Source organism: Aedes aegypti, chromosome 2 (genome assembly GCF_002204515.2).
Source record: "Aedes aegypti strain LVP_AGWG chromosome 2, AaegL5.0 Primary Assembly, whole genome shotgun sequence".
NCBI lineage: Eukaryota > Metazoa > Arthropoda > Insecta > Diptera > Culicidae > Aedes > Aedes aegypti.
The window spans coordinates 98,582,980-98,602,471 of record NC_035108.1 but is presented as its reverse complement, the minus strand read 5'-3'; the positions used below and the strand labels follow the sequence as shown (position 1 = coordinate 98,602,471).

The 19,492-nt window shown below is 40.5% G+C and overlaps 1 protein-coding gene across 8 annotated transcripts in view; it reads right to left on the bottom strand.

Annotated features, from left to right (window-relative positions):
- LOC5576646 overlaps positions 1-19,492 on the bottom strand; it is a 387,639-nt gene that overhangs the window by 207,299 nt on the left and 160,848 nt on the right. The window contains exon 1 of one of the 8 annotated variants that reach the window (XM_021841662.1): positions 13,863-14,313. The exons of the other annotated variants lie outside the window; for them this stretch is intronic. The gene's annotated coding sequence lies outside the window, so the exon portion shown is untranslated. Of the gene's footprint in view, positions 1-13,862; positions 14,314-19,492 lie in introns of those variants that run through there. 8 annotated transcript variants of the gene reach the window in all.

Sequence of the window (19,492 nt, the reverse complement as noted above, 5' to 3'; positions counted from 1 at the left end):
GAAAGAAAACCTGGATCGATGCCTGGCAAATTTATTAGAGTATTTTTTGTTGAAACTACCAAAGCATGTAACGTAGGTGTGCTGAAGAATTATGTGTTGATAATTGTTCCAAGCATCCCTTTAGATATAGCTGGAGGAACATCTGGACAAACTCTTGAGAGGATTGGTGGAAAAATACCCAGAAGTATTTCTAGAGAGATCGCGAATGTATTCTAGAAGAAACCTGTGGAGCAGAACTCTTGAAGCATTTTTTTAGAGGAATGCGTTAAGAAATTTTTGATAAACCTGTAGAATAGTCGCGTATGAATCTCGCAAGGCATTTCTGGAGCTTCTATAATTTGGACCAGGTTTCATTCAGAAGAAGTAAATGGTAACCAGGAACTTGAAAGCCATTTTGATGAAAAAAAAAAAAAAAAAAATAGAGTCAAAAACTTGCTATGCACTATTAAAGTGTGCATAATTTTAATTTAGAACTCACTAGTCCAATTCAAAATCGAGTTACTTAGGTTTTCGAAAGCATTCCCAATCAAGAAAGCGTTTTCGACCTTTCCTGGGTGACTGATTTGGAAGAGGTGAGAGCTATTTAAAAAAAAATCAATAATAGCCCCTGATGATGACGGAATTTTTCACATCCTCATCAAGAAACTTCCAGAGAGTAGCTCAGTTTTTGAATGATATATTTGACAAATCTTGCAGAAGCTGCCAGCTAACGTCCAAACAGCATGCTTTTCACCATCAGTAAACTATTTGAACTAGGTAATATTCAACAGAATGATGGTCTACATAAAAGAAAACTGAATTTTTGAAAAAAAAAATTGTTCGAATTTCGATATGGACATTTGACCATACTCATCAACTTTTACGTGTAACAAATTTGTTTCGTTCCAACAAATCTAAAGGCTAGGCAGTAGGATGAACTTTCTCTTGAAGACAATAGAAAAAGCACTTGAAAGTGTTTGACTTTAACGCTTGATTGTAAAATAAAAAAAAAACCTTTAATTTTCCAACATACATTGTTAGAATAATTCAAAGTTATCTGTCAAATCGTACATTTCAGGTTAATTATCAGAACTCCAGGACTGAAAGACTTCCTGTAAGAGCTGGTGTTCCTCAAGGCAGCATTATGGGACCAATATTATACAATATTTTCACATCTGACTTATCTGAGTTACCTCAGGGATGTCAAAAATCCTTGTTTGCGGATGACACAGGCCTCTCCGCCAAAGGACGAAGCATGCGTGTCATCTGAAGTCGATTGCAAAAAAGTTTGGATATTTTTTCTTCATACTTGCAAAAATGGAAGATTTCTCCTAATGCTGCCAAAACTGAACTAATAATATTCCCACATAAACCCAAAGCTCTTTATTTGAAACCTTCAAGTAGACATGTTGTCACGATGACAAGGGTTCCAATAAATTGGTCAGATGACGTTAAGCATCAAGGGCTCATGCTAGATACAAATTTAACTTCCAAAAATCAAATTGAGTGCGTTCAAGCCAAATGTAACAAACATGTGAAATCTTTTTATCCTTTTTATTAACAGAAATTTACGTGAATAGAAGTCACTCAAACGGAGGATCCAGTGTACCGGTTGAGGCGCAAATGAGATTACTCATCTTCCGGAAAAGCGTAACCGAGCTGAGCTGGGTTGGCTTCGGTTAGCACAACGTTGTCGCCGGAAGGACTTAATTTTGCAACAAGATTAACCACCCCCTCTTCCGGAAGGAGGTGCACCGGGGGAGCGAAAATTCAATCTCCAACACGTGCCACCTGGCCAGGCGAAGGAAAACTTGAAACCATCAACTGGGTGCGAGTTCTGTCGCACCCGAGCTTGTGAAAATGGGGATCATTTTAAAGTCAGATGAAGATGAAGAGTGCTGCCTGCTGCGGGGGCAAAGCCGTTGCAATAAATATTTCATGATGGTGCGAGATTGTGTAGTTGCCATACAAAACGTGACAGAAGTCAATCTTCGAAGAGCCTGATAGTTATTACCAGGGACGGGACGGGAAATTAACATTAATTTTAATTTGAGTCACCCTTTTACTAATGCACTGTCACTCTCAATTGGCTGTTACAAATTGACCTTGACCGTGGTGTGAACTGGTCGCCATTACAACAACTTCAACAAGTCGGCAGCTTGTCACAGTTTGGTAAACAACCCTTTGCTTTGTGCTTCCGTTTACTCAAGTTTATTTGAATGATACTGAAAGCAAACACTTATTTTAGTACAAGGTATGAGTGTAGAAAGAACTGTGTATGGAAGAAGTGTAAGGGTTGAAAGACTTTCACGATTATTTTGCAAAAAATTCTCTGGGACATATTTGTCAAGAGATTCCCCTAAGAATTTACTTTTAAGATCAATTTTAAATATTAATCTATACTTAAGACATTGCCGTAAGGAGAAAATTTCAGATTTATTTGATTACTACTAAAATTTCACCATATTATTTTTTTTCTAGAAAATCCTCTAGAAATATTACCTGAATTCCATGATCAATTCCTTCAAGAATTCCTTCACAGTCCAAATAGTACAAATTCCTCCAGAAATGCCTGCAGCATTTTTTATAGGGACTTTTCTAGAGATTTATTCCAGGAATCTTTCAGTATCTTTTTTCAAAGATTTGAACTTAATTTTTTTGGGAACATGCTGGATCTTTCCTCGTTGATTCCTTTGGCGATAACTTTTTCAGGAAATCCTCAACGAATTTACATTTCCAGAGGATTCTAGCGGATCACTTTGATTTGGACCCCTTCTCATTACTCGATTCCGGGTAGTGAGAAAGCGAACTCACTTACCAAGACGGACGCTATGGAAGACGATATTCATGATCGTTGTATTGCCTTAAAATCTTACACCAGGAAGCCCTCATGGGCTTTATCTAGTCATGGGTTGCTCTACGAATTCCTGCATAAGGGAAATCTTCCAAAAAATTTTGAAGGATATGCAGAAGAAATTTCAAAAAAAATTCTCCACTCCTGGAAGCTTCTGATCTGATAATCTTGACGACATTTTACCAGAATTCCAAGAGGATACAATGAAGAAAGAAGTACTGGTTTTTTGTGAGATCTCCTTCAAAAATGTTTGCAGAAATTTATAAAGGAGTTAAAGTATTTGTATGGTTGACGACATCAAGTAGTGTGTAGTTTTAATTGGAAAACAGAAAAAGTTTTGTCTTTTCTTATTAAAAAAAGTGAATATTAAGTATTGAATGTTTTCTCCCTTCTCAGATATATTTGCAAAGCACCTGGTCCCAAGCAACCCTTACTTTTCTACATCAATGAGAGTAGCTAGGGCTAGAGCTAGTATCAACAAGCCATGCGTCCTCCATCGGAAGGTGCTTTCCTCTTTTCTCCTCTGAGTAGCGTAATATAATTACTTCAATCCCCCGCGTTTTGCACCCTCCTCTCCCACCGTGTTATTCCATTAACCGGCAAAACTTCGTCCGCAAGATCGCCATGTAATAATCCTTCCTGCACTTAAACCCACTTAGAAACGACGACAGCAGCCCGTGAAGGCCTCGGCAAAATCAATTTGCCGATAAATATTTGCCCAAAAGCGCCACTTTCAAGGAATAATTGGTTTGCGGATAAGGTTCGCGGTCGCACTTTTTGCACACGAACGCGAATGCAACTATGCGTCAACTGGGCTATCGATCGATCGACGCAAACGACGACGACGGTGACAAACGAACGTCACACACCGCTCGAATCAACAATCGAATAGACCCTATCAATATCAAATCGTGTGCTACCGTGGGGTGTCACAGCAGGCATCAGGTGCAGGGGGAGACATTGAAGTATAGGGGAAAGTGGTTCATAATCGCCAAGTTTACATTTTAGTGATATTGATAGAATTCACTTAACTTACCGGGAAGAAAATATTTAAAATCTTTAGTTCCTGGACTAATTTTTGTAAACCAAATAATATCATATCTACACAGAAAGAAAAATCCGTGTAAATTTCAGCGTAAAATCGTACACACGAAGGAAATGCCAGATATGTCGCAAATTTACTCGTCACATCGTGTAAAATTACAATAACATCATGTAAGTTTCCGATAAACATCGTGTAAACTAGCATGGACTCTAACCGATTACGCGACAAATCGCATAAATTTACATGATGTTGATGTAATTTTACACGATGTGTCATGTAAATTTGCGACATATCTGGCATTCCCTTTATGTGCATGATTTTATGCTAAAATTTACATGGATTTTTCTTTCTGTGTACAACTATTATTCCTTGATGTTACACGTTAATTCAAAATTATTATAGAATTTAATAGCTTTTTGAATTCTTTATATGTAATTCAAACTTCAAAATAAGCTTTTCACACTACCACGTATCATCTATTTACCTAATATAGGATTACGAAATCCATGCTATATTCAAAATTATCATAGCTCGTCCAGTTTTCAAGATATATTGCGTTGGAATTGCATTACTCAACGTTTCCGTTAACTTGCATATAAGTTCACCAGCATGGATAGCGATTTATTTGCTTTATATACAACAGAATCCAAACTTTACGTTTAACAAAGTGGAAAGTTGATCAGGAGATAACGTGTAGGTGCTTTATTTATCTATTTCTACTTAAATCCTAATTTGAATTGTTTATTCTACCTTAATCTAGTATATACGGCTAGGCCGAGTGTTTAATTTGTTATCCTACTTAAATTCAACGTAAACTAAAACACACAGCACACGTGAAAAGAACTTAAAACCATGCAAATCTTAACCCTAATTATGCACATATCTACAGCAATTGCGACATAAATCATTAAACTAATAGTACGGATGTTGTAGCTAGTACGGACGAAAGTACCAACAGAAGAACACTAAACGTGAGTAACTAATTATTATACGGATAAGCCACGGAGCAACGTGTGCAGCAACTGGAACAGTAACATCGGGGAATCACATCGAGTGAAAGCGGGATAGCAGGGAGTTTGTCTGATAAGCAGCCCAAGCAGACTTTGCCTAGAGGCGGATCGACGACAAATTCGAATGATCTGCGAATGATGCTCGGTGGTGAATTACCTGAGAGTTTCGGTCGTTACCAGCATCCGGATGTGGCTAGTGGTGTAAATAATCCGCTGCAATGGACTCTTGGAACAGGGCTGACAGCTAGTTCGACCAGCAATCCATTACCGCAAATACATGTTCAGGACGTTAGCCAAGGCGACGACGTTCTAGCGCAGGAGCTGCTGTTACTGGAGGAGAAGCAAGCGTTAGAGAGGAAGCATTTAGAGGAAAGAAGTCGACTTCTACAGCAACGATACGCGATAGGCGGAAGTGCTACTACCGGGCTGAACCCTCAAGCGACTGTGTGTGGTGTTCCCCTGGTTAGCCTAAGTCAAGTTTCTGCGCGGCAAGCGGTCAACAAAGAACTCCCGCCATTCTCCGGAGACCCCGAAAAATGGCCGCTCTTCATAGCAAGTTATGAGCACTCTACTAGAATCTGCGGATACAGCGAAGAAGAAAACATACTGCGTCTTCAACGAAAGGCTCTGGAAGCGGTACGTTGCCGACTATTGCTGCCTGCGAATCTTCCCGGAGTGCTAGCGACGCTGAAGACCCTTTTTGGAAGACCTGAAATAATCGTTCATTCGCTAGTGAACAAAATTCGTGAAATGCCACCACCGAAAGCGGAGAAACTGCAATCGCTGATTGACTTCGGAGTAATGGTTCAAAACGTTTGTGCCACTATTGCTGCATCAGGCCTGGACGAATACATGTGTAATGTGGCTCTCCTTCAAGAGTTGACGGAAAGATTGCCGCCGGCGATCAGGTTGAACTGGGCGTATCATCGACAGGGTCTGAATAGAGTGACACTTTCGGAATTTGGAGATTGGTTGGGTAAGCTAGTCGAAGCGGCCAGCATTGTTACGATACCCTCCATCAGTACTCCAAAAACAGAGCGACGCGGACAGAAAGGGGAAAATTACATCAACGTTCATTCGGAAAGCAGTTCAATTGTCGATGCTGCTGCGAAGGAGCGTCCTTCTACGCCGAAAGGTTGTCTCGTATGTCAGAACGAATGCAGTGGTTTAGAAAAGTGTCCGAAATTCCTCGACATAGACGGCGGGACCCGCTGGACGATTGTGAAGGAGCAAAAACTGTGCAGAAAGTGTCTGCGGAAGCACTTCGGATCCTGTCACATCAAAGCGTCATGCGGAAGGCATGGATGTACGTTCATGCATAATAGTCTGCTGCACGATGACAAGCGATACAGCAAACCTGGTACCACGGAAGTAGCGAAAACGCCTGCAGAAAACTCATCGGAAAGCTGCAACACGCATTCGAAAACGGCGAGGAAAATACTCTTTCGGTACGTGCCAGCTACGATCTTCGGTAAAGGGATACAAGTAACTACCTATGCCTTTCTCGATGATGGATCGTCAGCAAATCTGATGGAACACAGTCTGTTGAAAGAGCTGGGGCTTAAAGGAAGGTCCCATCCATTGTGCCTGGATTGGACCGGTGGACACCAGCGAGAGGAAAACGAGTCGGTCATGCTGGCCCTGAAGATTTCCGGTGCTTATGATGCCAGCGAAGTATTCGAGCTTCCAGAGGTCCACACAGTCCTAGACCTTTCTCTGCCGAAGCAATCGGTGTTTATACCGCAGTTAGAAACAAAATATTGTTACATCGAAGGATTTCCATTAGAATCGTACGACAATGTCTCTCCGCGAATCCTCATTGGAATGGACAACTGTCGGCTGGGCCATGCTCTTAGAAGCATAGAGGGTGGTGAGTGGTGTCCAAAACACGTCTTGGATGGATGATCTACGGCCCCTCACGCTATGTCTGAACCACACGCTTATAAAAATCGAATGTACCGTAATGCGGGGTAACATTGATCAGCGGGGTAACATTGATCGGGATGACTCATCTTGTTAAACGTTCAAATAAAGATTTATTGATGAAGCATTTTCGAACCATGAATGGTGCCTCTCTTTCGTATATTCATAAGCTAATGATAATAAAGGTTTTTGCCAAAATGGCGTTTAGTTCATGCGCAAATTTGTCAACTTTTTGAAACAATGATTTCTATCATTTTCACTGACACTACCGAAAATTCATGTCTCACATGAGTTCTGCAGACGATGTGATCAAGGAAAATGCAGGTGTTACTAAAAATGGCATCGCCGAAAACGATTCCGTTGTCAAATCTTTCATAAGTTTATTCATTTAGGCAACATCAACTAAATACTATTACGAATGTAGAATTTCCTGAGGAAATTGCCTACTTTTAGGCGTATTACGCGGTTCAAGGTGTTTTTAATTTTGAAATAACTCAAAAAGTAAATGACTTGTAAGAGTTTGGTCTTCATATTCGGCTTCAGGGGCCCTGATTTTAGTAAGTAACGACATTTCCAATATTAGCGAACGTTGTTTACTTGGGTGATCAATGTTACCCCATATCAGCTGAATCAAAAAATCACTTAAAACATTTATTTAAACATGTTTAAATCTTTCGAAAAACAAAATAAAGTACATAGCTAGGAGCGGTGGGTGCCAGTACTTGTTTTAAAAATATGAAACTTGTAACATTTGTATTGTGAAATGAAAAAAATAAGAAAAACTAAAAAAAATGATCAATGTTACCCCGGATTACGGTACATCGGATTTTTTCTCGCCAGGGACCAGTATTTGGTCTACATTTTCATAATCGGAAGGTTTTAAAATATTCTATCGGTAAAATTTTTTTCATACATTTTGTATGGGCTGAAATGGGTCGAAAAACGGGGTTTTCATGGGTTTAAGTATGAAAAACAGCTAAAAAGTGGAAAAAATAAAAATTTCACCGATGAAATATTTTGAAACTTACCGATTATGAAAATATAACCCAAATACTAAACTTTTACGAGAAAAACCCCGATGTACATTCGATTTTTATAATCGTCTGTTTCAGACATTGCGTGCCCCTGTGCGATCGAATCCGGTACGATCAATTCTAATCATAGCAGCCATCATAGTTTCCATATCTGCCCGTGCGTGAAGGAAGACGAAAAGGATCTGAATACGGCTGTGAAGGAGTACTTTTCCATCGAGTCTCTGGGGATCTCCGGGTCGCCCACATCACTTCCATCGAAAGATGAAGAACGAGCGTTGAAGATCCTGTCTACCGAAACGCGATTGGTTGGAAACCGTTATGAGACTGGCCTACTGTGGCGCTTTGATCAAGTCCAGTTGCCAGACAGCAAGGGAATGGCTCTGTAACGTCTGGGTTGTTTGCAAAAGCGACTGAGACGGGAACCTGAATTAGCCGTTGCGATGCATGTGAAAATGGCCGAATACGAGGAGAAGGGTTACATCCGGCGGCTTTAGACAAGGGAGAAGGCAGAGAAGCACTCCAATGACTGGTATCTGCCGATTTTCCCTGTTACAAACCCGAACAAACCTGGGAAGCTACGAATAGTCTTCGATGCGGCGGCGAAAGTTAACGGCGTTTCACTAAATTCATTCCTTCTGACGGGGCCTGATCAACTAGTATCGCTACTTGCCGTGCTCTACAAGTTTCGCGAGTTTCGAGTTGCCGTCGTAGGAGACATCAGAGAAATGTTCTTTCAGGTTCGGATGAAGAAACAAGATCAACGAAGCCAGATGATTCTGTGGAACAATGGAAAGACCGAAGATGAGCCGGATGCCTACGTGGTGGCAGTCATGACCTTTGGTGCGGCGTGTTCTCCGAGCAGTGCACACTACGTGAAAAACCGGAATGCTGACAGGTTTGAAAAAGAGTATCCGAGAGCGGTCGAGTGTATCAAGTACGAGCACTACGTTGACGACATGTTGGCGAGTGTCGAAACCGAGGAAGAAGCGGTGAAGCTAGCCACTGAAGTGCGAACCATCCATTCTGAAGGAGGCTTCGAGATACGAAATTGGTTATCGAACTCAAGCAAAGTTGTCACGAGTCTGCAGGAGAACAGCACCACAGAAAAGAATATGAGTACAGAGATGTCGACGGAAAAGGTGCTTGGAATGTGGTGGGATACCACGACAGATACATTCACCTTCAGGTTATCGCCGAAGCATGATCAGGAGCTGCTCTCTGGTACTAGGATGCCCACAAAACGCGAAGTCCTGAGGACGTTGATGGCAATATACGATCCATTGGGACTTATTGCCAATTTCTTGATCTACCTCAAAATTCTGTTGCAGGAAATCTGGCGCTCTGGATGCGGTTGGGACGACGAGATTAGTGGTAAGATAGCTGATAGATGGTCGGCATGGATTGAAGCGCTACCGAACGTTCGCCAAGTCAGGATTCCACGCTGCTATAGATACCTAACGTCCGCTAAACCGACGAACAACGTGGAGTTGCATATCTTCTGCGATGCATGCGAGAACGGAATAGCTGCTGTAGCCTATTTTAGATTCGAAGAAAAACAAATAGTGGAGTGCGCGCTGGTCGGGTCGAAAGCTCGTGTGGCACCCCTAAAGTTTCTATCCATCCCCCGCCTCGAGCTTCAGGCTGCTGTCATCGGAGCTCGTCTCGCCGATTGTATCGTAAAATCGCATCGTTTGAAGATCACGCAACGTGTTTTCTGTTCAGATTCACGTGACGTAGTGCGCTGGCTGCGATCGGACCATCGACGATACAGCTAGTTCGTTGCGTTCAGGGTGAGCGAGCTACTCGACACCATTCAAGTGAGCGACGAAGGCACGAAGTGGCAAAGGCCTCCAGATTTCCAACCGAGTAGTCGCTGGTTCCACGGGCCTGATTTTCTGTGGGATCCCAAGAAGGAATGGCCCGGAGATAGCGGAGATCAAGGTGCGACCATAGAGGAGATCAGACCCAGTGTCCTGCATCACACATCCGTTTCTCCGTCAACAGTGGTGAACTTCGAGCGATTTTCAAAATGGAAACGACTGTTAAGATCGATGGGATACGTTCACTGATTTATCGCTACGCTTCGCAAAGGCACTAAGAAGCTCGTCGGCCCTCTAACGCAGGATGAGCTTAACCTGGCCGAAAATACCATCTATCGGCTGGTTCAGCAACTAGCCTACCCAGATGAAATTCAACTGATCCGTGACAAAGATCCAGGAGCTTATCCGTGGGAGCGCGTCCTACCGAAAACGAGTCCGTTGCACAAGCTGAGTCCGTTCATCGACGAGCACGGTGTATTACGAATGCGTGGACGTATTGACGCCTGCGAGTGGGCAGACAAGGCTGCGAAGAATCCAATCTTATTGCCGAGAAATAATCACGTAACCAACCTCGTGATGGCAGATTACCACGCAGCGTGTCGTCATCAGAACCACCAGACAGCAATTAATCAGATTCGTTTAAAATATAACATTCCCCGTTTTCGTTCGGAATTTGGCCGCGTTCGCAAAAGCTGTCAGCGCTGTAAAATCCGACAAGCACGTCCGCAACCTCCAGAAATGGGGAACCTTCCGCCCGCTCGCCTGGCAGCCTTCCAGCGACCGTTTTCATACACTGGAATCGACTATTTCGGGCCGATGACCGTACTGGTTGGCAGACGCGCTGAAAAAAGATGGGTTGTCCTGCTGACCTGCATGACAACCAGAGGTGTGCACATCGAAGTTGCACATTCACTGACAACGGACTCATGCATTCTCGCGTTACGCAACTTCATTGCTAGAAGAGGCGCACCGTTAGAAATTATAAGCGACCGAGGAACGAACTTCATCGGGGCCTCCAGAGAGCTTTGCGAAGCCCTGACGCACGTCAACGAAGAGGAGCTGATGGTAGAATTCGTCAGCCCGGATACCAAGTGGACTTTCAATCCACCAGCCGCTCCGCATTTTGGTGGCTGCTGGGAGCGCTTGATCCAATCAGTGAAGAAGACCCTACACGATTTCGAGCCACCCCGCTTGCCATCGGACGAAATCCTGCGAACTATGCTATTAGAGATAGAAATGATCCTAAACTCTAGACCACTCACTGACATACCGCTCGATAACGATACCGAACCCCCACTAACTCCGAACCACTTCCTGTTAGGTTCTGCTAATGGTAGCAAGCCCCCGATCGTCTTTGTTGATAAACCTAATGTGCTCAAGAGATCGTGGACGATGGCCCAACTGTACGCTGACCATTTCTGGAAGAAGTGGGTGGCCGAATACTTGCCTACCTTGACCCGCCGGACAAAGTGGTTTCAACCAGCCAAGCCAATTCAAGAAGGCGATTTTGTGATAGTCGTCGACAACAGCCTTCCGCGGAATTGCTGGCCAAGAGGACGAGTCGTCAAGGCGGTGCACGCCAAGGACGGACAGGTACGACGCGTAACCGTGCAGACAGCGAGTGGGCTTCTTGAGAGACCGGCAACAAAAGTTGCAGTACTAGATGTCGGTGCAAAAGGAGGTAACCCACTTGACCACCAGTGGCGTACCGAGGGGGAGTGTCGCACCCTAATGGGACGCGATGCACCGACAGTCAATGCAGTCAATCAACAGTAAGCGCCGACCCTGGTCAGCTATCGTGAGTATACAAAACAAAGTGGAAAGTTGATCAGCAGATAACGTGTAGGTGCTTTATTTATCTATTTCTACTTAAATCCTAATTTGAATTGTTTATTCTACCTTAATCTAGTATTTACGGCTAGGCCGAGTGTTTAATTTGTTATCCTACTTAAATTCTACGTAAACTAAAACACACAGCACAGGTAAAACAGGAACTAAAAACCATGCAAATCTTAACCCTAATTATGAACATATCCACAGCAATTGCGACATAAATCATTAAACTAATAGTACGGATGTTGTAGCTAGTACGGACGAAAGTACCAACAGAATAACACTAAACGTGAGTAACTAATTATTATACGGATTATGCATGCAACGACACAAAAACGAATTCCTATTTGTCCCAAACACAACATATTAGCTATTAAGTACTGAACCCACAGTGGGCTGAATTAACGTAATTAATGCCAAAATTTGAAATTAGTTGTGAAATATTTTTTGGTTGTCTCTATTCCGCAAAGGGATTTTATAACGCTTCGTGAATAAATTGTTACGAAATTGGAAACCGTTCTGTCTGTTAATCCGTCCGTCTGCTTGCGCAACAATTTTGGTACAGGTGATGTCTTGAGGAACGTAGCGCCATCAAAAGTAAAGTAAGTGTATGTTAATATTTCTCAATAATATAGATAATAATAATACTTCATAAAATTCAATATTTCACGTTAACTTAACTGTTTTTTTTTTCGGGAAACATGTGTTTTTAAATTCGGAATAGAAAATCTTATTAACTATTGTAAGACGTTACATGTTTCTTGTAAAATTTAATTATTTCTCAGTAAAATGCGATTGCGCTTAAGCTGGCATCTTAAACCATCTTCCCCTATCGGCGACGCCATTAGCATCGGTCCGCGCGTTGCGTAAATTAGTCAATGTCACCATCGATCGCCAGCGGACGCCGGATGTCGTCATAGTACCCACTGCCGCTACTTAAACTTCTACTGCTGTCCGTCTATCGAAGGGTGATAAATTTGTTCTCGAGTTGGCAGGAAAATTCTACGAATGCAATCGTTGGCTTTCGGCTGTCTAGTTGGCTCTAACAGCTAGTCTAGGTAACCCGACCAGGAACAAATAACTAATGCCTTGATTTGGTTTTGCTCAGTAGTCCATGTATTATCCATACCTCAATTTGGTATTTTTGAGGTATTGTAAATATCGTATAAAACAATTTCAAATACCTCACTGAGGCATTGGAAAGCTATTGAGGTCTGCTTGAGGCATTGAACTACTATTGGAAAATTTCGTTTCTATGCGGAAATTCATCATATATTATAGAGATATAGGAATACCTGGAAAATTATCCGGTACACAATAACTTAGTTTGATATTCCGCAGCAATTTTCTTCTGCTCGGGTAGTCACGTTCTACGGCTGATTGCCTTTGCCGCACGCTAACCTAGACCGTGAAAATGGTCAAGAAGGCAAGGAAGGAACTTGGCAGTGAATGCGCGTGCACGGCTTTATGTCGTCAGCAGCCAGATTTGCAAATCCATTAGTTTCGTTTAGATATGCCGATTGACGAATGCGGTTCCCGGCCTTGGGGAGATGCGATTAGACCATCGGTGTCTTTAATCGATAAAAATAGAACACGGAACTTGAGATGCACGGATTGACTGAAGAGGAAGATGAACGAGAATATTTCTAGTGGTAAATATAATGTCCGCTCTGGGGTGATGGAAGACGTGCATTTTTCCTCCGATTAGAATTTTAATTAATTCTGAATATGCGAAAAGATAGTTCAGGAATATAAATTGCACGAATCTTGTTTGTATGACACATCTACATATTTTGTAAAAAGCTTCATCATTTGTAGTACTTTGGTTGTACTGGGCATCGAACTCTTGCAACTTCTTTATAGCCGTGTTTCATATTTATATGTCTATTTCTCTTAGAAGAGAAATTAAATGCAGCTTATATGAGGTAGAAATCTAATGGAAGAGTAATATGTCATTTGCAACAATTTGTTACTAGATAATGATTGTTACTAGCGTCAATCCTGCACAAATATTTAGAAAACATTACAGGTATCTTATCTGATGACTATAAATTATAAAGTATGTAATGAGAAAACCATTCTTCTGCATGAGTACATCGCATTGTTGACAGTTTGGGACTATTATTTTCCATTCATATAGATAACACGGATTCTATTATCAATGCTGGCACACAAAACAGTAAATTATAACGATTTGTTTAATGATAACGACATGTTTATTTCCGACAATTTTCGCAAACAGTGAGACGAATCTCTCCAACTATTCAAATATATATAGCGACTTATCAACTTGCTTTCTGCAAACATTACATTCTTCTTGTTTCCCAAAGCATTGCACCCAAAGTCATAAACCACACAACTTACATTTCCCATCGTGCCTTCACACGGTTCGCTTATCAGAACATCCCGAAGTGCACTGTTTGTGCTCATAAAAGTCTTTTGCAAATAACAACCGCCATCAACCGCCAACGCACAACAATCGAGTGACGAACGAAGTCACTTCTCTCTCCACCGATAACGAAGACACAAAGTCGACGCGACAACGCACCACTATTTAGGACAAACCGAACCAAAACCGCTTCAAACCGACCCTGAACTTGAAATTCGAACAACAATAATAACGCTCTCGCCTCGTGAATCTGACTGCCCTCGGATGCCAACCGAACCGAACTGTGGCCTGGAGGACAATCCTCGGAGACTAAACACTGCACCAACACCAGACCAGCAGCAGGTAGGTAGGCAGCTGGAGTGGCGTCGTTATCACCAGGTACCTAACCAACACACAACGACCGGAACCGAGGCGAGGACCGATTCACGTGTCATCCCCTTGTCAGCGTAGCCAACAACAACACTTTCATTATCACCTCAAGATACAGTCATCCCTCAGTACTGGAGAATCCGCAGATATGGATCAGTGATGGAACAAACTCAGAAGACTTGATTTGCTCATGCAAGATTATTTTGGAAGGAATAGCTTCCATTGCCGGCCACGGCCATCTTCTCCATTTATCCACGCTCAAAATATAACACAGAATTGAATACGTTTCACACCAGGACAGGACGTGACAGCTCAACTAGGAATGCCCCGTTGTTTTTCAGTCGTTAACCTTGACCAGGGATCGAATGCTGCACGCTAAACTTCATCAACTCAAAAATGAGTGCCGAGTACACAAAATCGGCCTCTCTTCATGCAGCACAGATTCTGTGCAAAAGGGGCTGTACATAGTTTTGTGCAAACGGTGGTAAACAAACCGAATGAGTGAAATGCGCACAGAGGAGGAACGCTTGGAATGCGGAATTCGCTTCCATTTTTGTTTTGCTTCTGAAAACATTGAAAATAACATTCAAATTTTCAAGTTTTCAGAGATTTATTCATTCGAATAGCCGAAGCGGAAGCAAATGGGGAAAAAAACTTTCACATTTGCGACCATTTTCCGACTTTTCGCCTGAAAAAATCCCGGAAAATTTCGCATCCTACCAATGGCAAACTGTTTGCTGCCGCGCGGTAGATGACTGACAGTTCCATTTCCATCGATCCGCGCACAGTCAATGGCTAACACATCGGTTACACATAGCATGAGTGCGACTTACACAGAATTTTCACTCAGCCAGAGAGTCCTGCATTGGTTGCCTCATTCTGTGTAGTTTTAACACATGCGCTGCGTTGAGCAGGCTTAGTGTGTGAAAAAAATTGAGAGAATCTCTCACGTATCGCTCCCTGTAACTATCATAATATGCAGCACATTATGAGAGACTGTTTATTGAAAGCCAGTATCTTTTTTAAGCAAATCTTGTGAACAAATGCAAATATTCAAACTCATAATGTTGCTGTTTCTTGCACGATTTATTTATTCAGTGCAATAGACGATGTTAGCTCATCTAAAAATCATATTTATATTTGAAAACTGCGATAATTTTTGAGAAAATTGACACAACTTCCATTGTATTGCTTTCAATTTAATGATTATTATTCATTTCATCATTGTATGAGCGCATGCGGTGAACTAATCATCGAATATAGATGGATTTACAACAGAAAGATTTCATTGGAAATATTCCAAACTTTCGATAAAAACTCTATTTTTTGAACTAGCAACACGGCCAGACTAGCAACAAAATGCCCTGTTGCAATCCAACTCAACGATGTTAAAGTAGGCCTTTGCCAAAAAGAACCAAACGTTTTTGTACTTTGACCTGACACGTCTTGGCTTATCCAGATCTGGTTATATAAGAGTTATTCTGCCTCAATTATAACATGTGTGCTACTAGGGTTGTTGACCCGCGCAAGAAGCCCGGTTTTGTGTGAATCGTTCTCAATTCTGCGTTATATTTTTTAGCGTGTCCGTGACATCTACACGGAAATATCCCAAATCACAATTACCAAATCATGACATTCATAAATTGGTTAAGTCTTGTTTTCTTGAGTCATAATCATAGCGTAATTAAGCGTAATATCCAGAGTGACAACAATAAGCGATGCGCTTCGCGTTAACGCAGTCGTACCGATCACCCATAACTCAATACAATGAAGTGGTCGTGTGAGAGAGTGCGTAGCTCTTAATCGGAAGTTTCTTGGTTGGAATCTCGCACTAGCATTTTTTTCATAAATAATAAACGAATAAACGAATGCGCGAGTCATGATTTTAGGCATTTGATTCGCGATTCTGAGCAATCTGACTCTTGGTAACATGAATCCAAATCATGATGTATTTCCATAAGATGAAAATACACTGGAATCATGATGTCTTGTTTTTGAATTTCAACCCGTCAGAAAAAAATCCATCAAATCTGTACTCATCTAACAAAGATGAATGTCTGTGCAAAATTGAACAAAAAAATTTGGCCCATTTTGAAGTTACACCCTTTTGATGGTCCACATAATCAAATGAAATCAGAGATGTTTAAATGAGTTTTCATAAACCGTGATTATAAAAAGAAAGATGCAAATAGAATTTGATTCAAAGTTTGCTTAGTTATTTTTGATCTCTGGACACATAATGGAATAAGATTATCGACATTTTTTTTTAACTGCGCCCTTTTTGAGGTGTTACCAACCATTATAGCATTGATATACAATAGTTGTATAAGGTATTCTAATTCCGTTTACCCGTATCATCCTATCGAATGAAAAAAGAAGTTCAAATTGCTGCTATTTCGGAAATTCTTGACAGATTACCTTCAATTCAGTTCGAATGGAATCGTCAGGATAACTAGTTTCATAATCATCATAGGAATTTTTGAAAATGTCCACCGACTCGGAGTTACTCCGATGGGTCACTGGGTCAAGTTGGGTAAAAATGACCAAACTCTTATTTTTTTCAATTAACTTTTACCTAACTTATTGGTAAGAAGTTGACTCCAACTCAACTTATTTTCATAGTTCCGACTACGGACGCCATGTGAAAACTAAGTCAGTCACTGGTACCAGCTTTGGCCTTGAATATTTTTTCGATTATTTATAGAAACACCTTAGAACCGGTCGATGATAGGTCAATTTTATTTTTTTTAGCCGTCAAAATTTGTTAAACTTCATCATTTTCAAAAGCTAACCTAACCCATAAAAAAAATGCGAAAATTGTTTGAACGTGAATTTAGCATCCACAAGCGTTATTTTCATTGTTTTTGCTTACGAATGTAATTTCTGATTATTGTAGTATATTCTGAAATAACTTCGCTATCTAGGACAATTGTTGTCATATTTTTCAAAGCAAAGAAATTCAAAGGTTTTGTCCGCCCAAAGCTAGAAACAGCGTCTGATTGTCGTATACTCTGATGAAAAACTTTCCACCTTCAAAACTCACACTTTATTGTTGAAAATTTGAGTTTGTTTGGTATCAGAGGATGGAGGAGTTCTTAGAGTTTTTCATGATCACAATAAAATATTTTGCTAGGGTCATAGTTATGAGGGCATTTGTGTCTTATAGGTTTGATATGCCTTCATTTTTTTTTTGTTAAAGTTCAATAAAAAATAAATATGGAGGCCTATAACAGATTTTTTTAAATGAAATTTGTTCCTTTGGTTAGAGACAACTTATATCAATACTGGCTCATAGCTTTTGAGTAAAACGGAGCCGCTTATCACACTTATATGAAGGTGTAGTCGAAGCTCTACAAAATGATCCGTTTTTTCGAAAATATGTTTAAGCCTCTAATGACCCAGGATGTACCAATGTTATCATTTGATATGGGCGTATGCTGGAGACAAGACCTGTGAAGTATCTCACGCCATCGTTGATGTTTGAGAAGCTTTCATCACACAGATATTAAACACGACGTCCGCATGATAAAAGTTAAAGGGATGTTTTCAATTCCTCTCTGGTAAGGTGCCAATTAATATGATTGTCATTGTGCTTTGAGAGGTCTTTTAAAAATAAATCATTTATTTTTCTATTGTGCTTTGAATGTGTCGTGGAGAATAAATAAGATTGTAGAATTTTCCAGCCAATATCTAACAATCATTGATTTTGATAACTTCCAAAAACCGACTCTTCTAAACGTGGTTGTATATTCGTGTGAATTTTTTTTATTTTGGAGCATTTTTTATTATCCAAACGTTGTACAATATAAGTCGAACGATGTACAGAAAACCAATTGCAATTTCATTGATAAATTAAAAAGATACAGCATGCAAAAAGTGTCCGAATAAAACACAAAATTGACTCCGTCATGCAGGGCCGCATTTATAAGGGGGGTGGTCGAGGGTGCCATGGTCCCCGGGCTCTCAGATTTTAGAGCCCCCCATAAATCTCAAAACATAATTATAGTTAACTTTTATTAATAATTAGAATCAATGCAAAAATACAATTTTTTTGATGTTGCATCCTATTAATTCAAAGATATTTATTATATAAATCCGGTGAAATGAGCGAAATTAATCCAAACAAATAAAAAAAATCCATTAAATCAAGAGTTTCTCCAAAGATTTTGTTAAAAAAATTCAAGCAAGTCTCAAATCCACTAGGATTTGGCGATTCTTCCATCGATCTAGTTAGTATATCCTCCAAGATTTACGTTAAGAACATCTTCGAAAAAACCTTTGATAGATCTCCTAGAATTACATCTAGAGAATATGATTGAAGGATTAGGGAAACATTATCTGAAGACTTTGAAAGAAACTTGGTTAATCCTTGAGGAAAGTGCTCCTGGATTTCCTTGAGGAAATTGTGGAGAAAATCCTCTAAGTAGTCTTTGAAAAAGCGCTGGAAGAATTTCTAGAAGAATTGGTAGTGAAATTTCTAGAAGAATTTCAAGAGAGATCCTTGTATGAGTCCCTGAAATCTCATGACAAGTCACTAGAAGATTTTTGGAGTTTTTCCACGAAATTCTTGAAGAATCTTCCGAAAAGCCACTTTAAAGTTTTTGGATTTTTCTCTGAAGCCTGTAGAGTTTTGCATTAGGTTTCACTGCAATCCGAATTTTTATTAAAATAGGGACCTTAAAGACTTTGCATTGAAAAAGCCCAGCTAGCAGCCCTACACCAATTTCTTCAACTCAAAACTGTTAAGTTAATCTGTATGTTTAACAACTTGAATTTTCAAACACGAATAAAACAAATATGATTTGAATTTAAATACTAATAAGAAGGGAATCTTCGAATAATTTTTTTTAAACTTTTTTTTTGCACACTTGATCATGTAGGCAAATGCAGGGTTGCCACATTAAAATTTGTATTTTTCCTTGAAATATCTGTTTTCTGTGTTCTGGCGCAAAATATCTGTATTCAAAAGCAAATTCAAGAAACTATTAAGAATCAAAGCGGTCTATGAACGACTTTAAGAACTTAACAAAACGCAAATTTTCATGCAAAAATATTGATGATAACTATGTTATTTCAAAAGTTATTAAAGTTTTTCTGCTTAAAATACTTTATTTTCAGGGCGGGGTTGGTGGTCTAATGGCTACCGCTCCTGCTTCATAAGCAGAAGGTCATGGGTTCAATCCCAAGCCCGTCCCTATCCTCGTACTTTGTAGTTGTATCTTTCACTTGCTTCTAT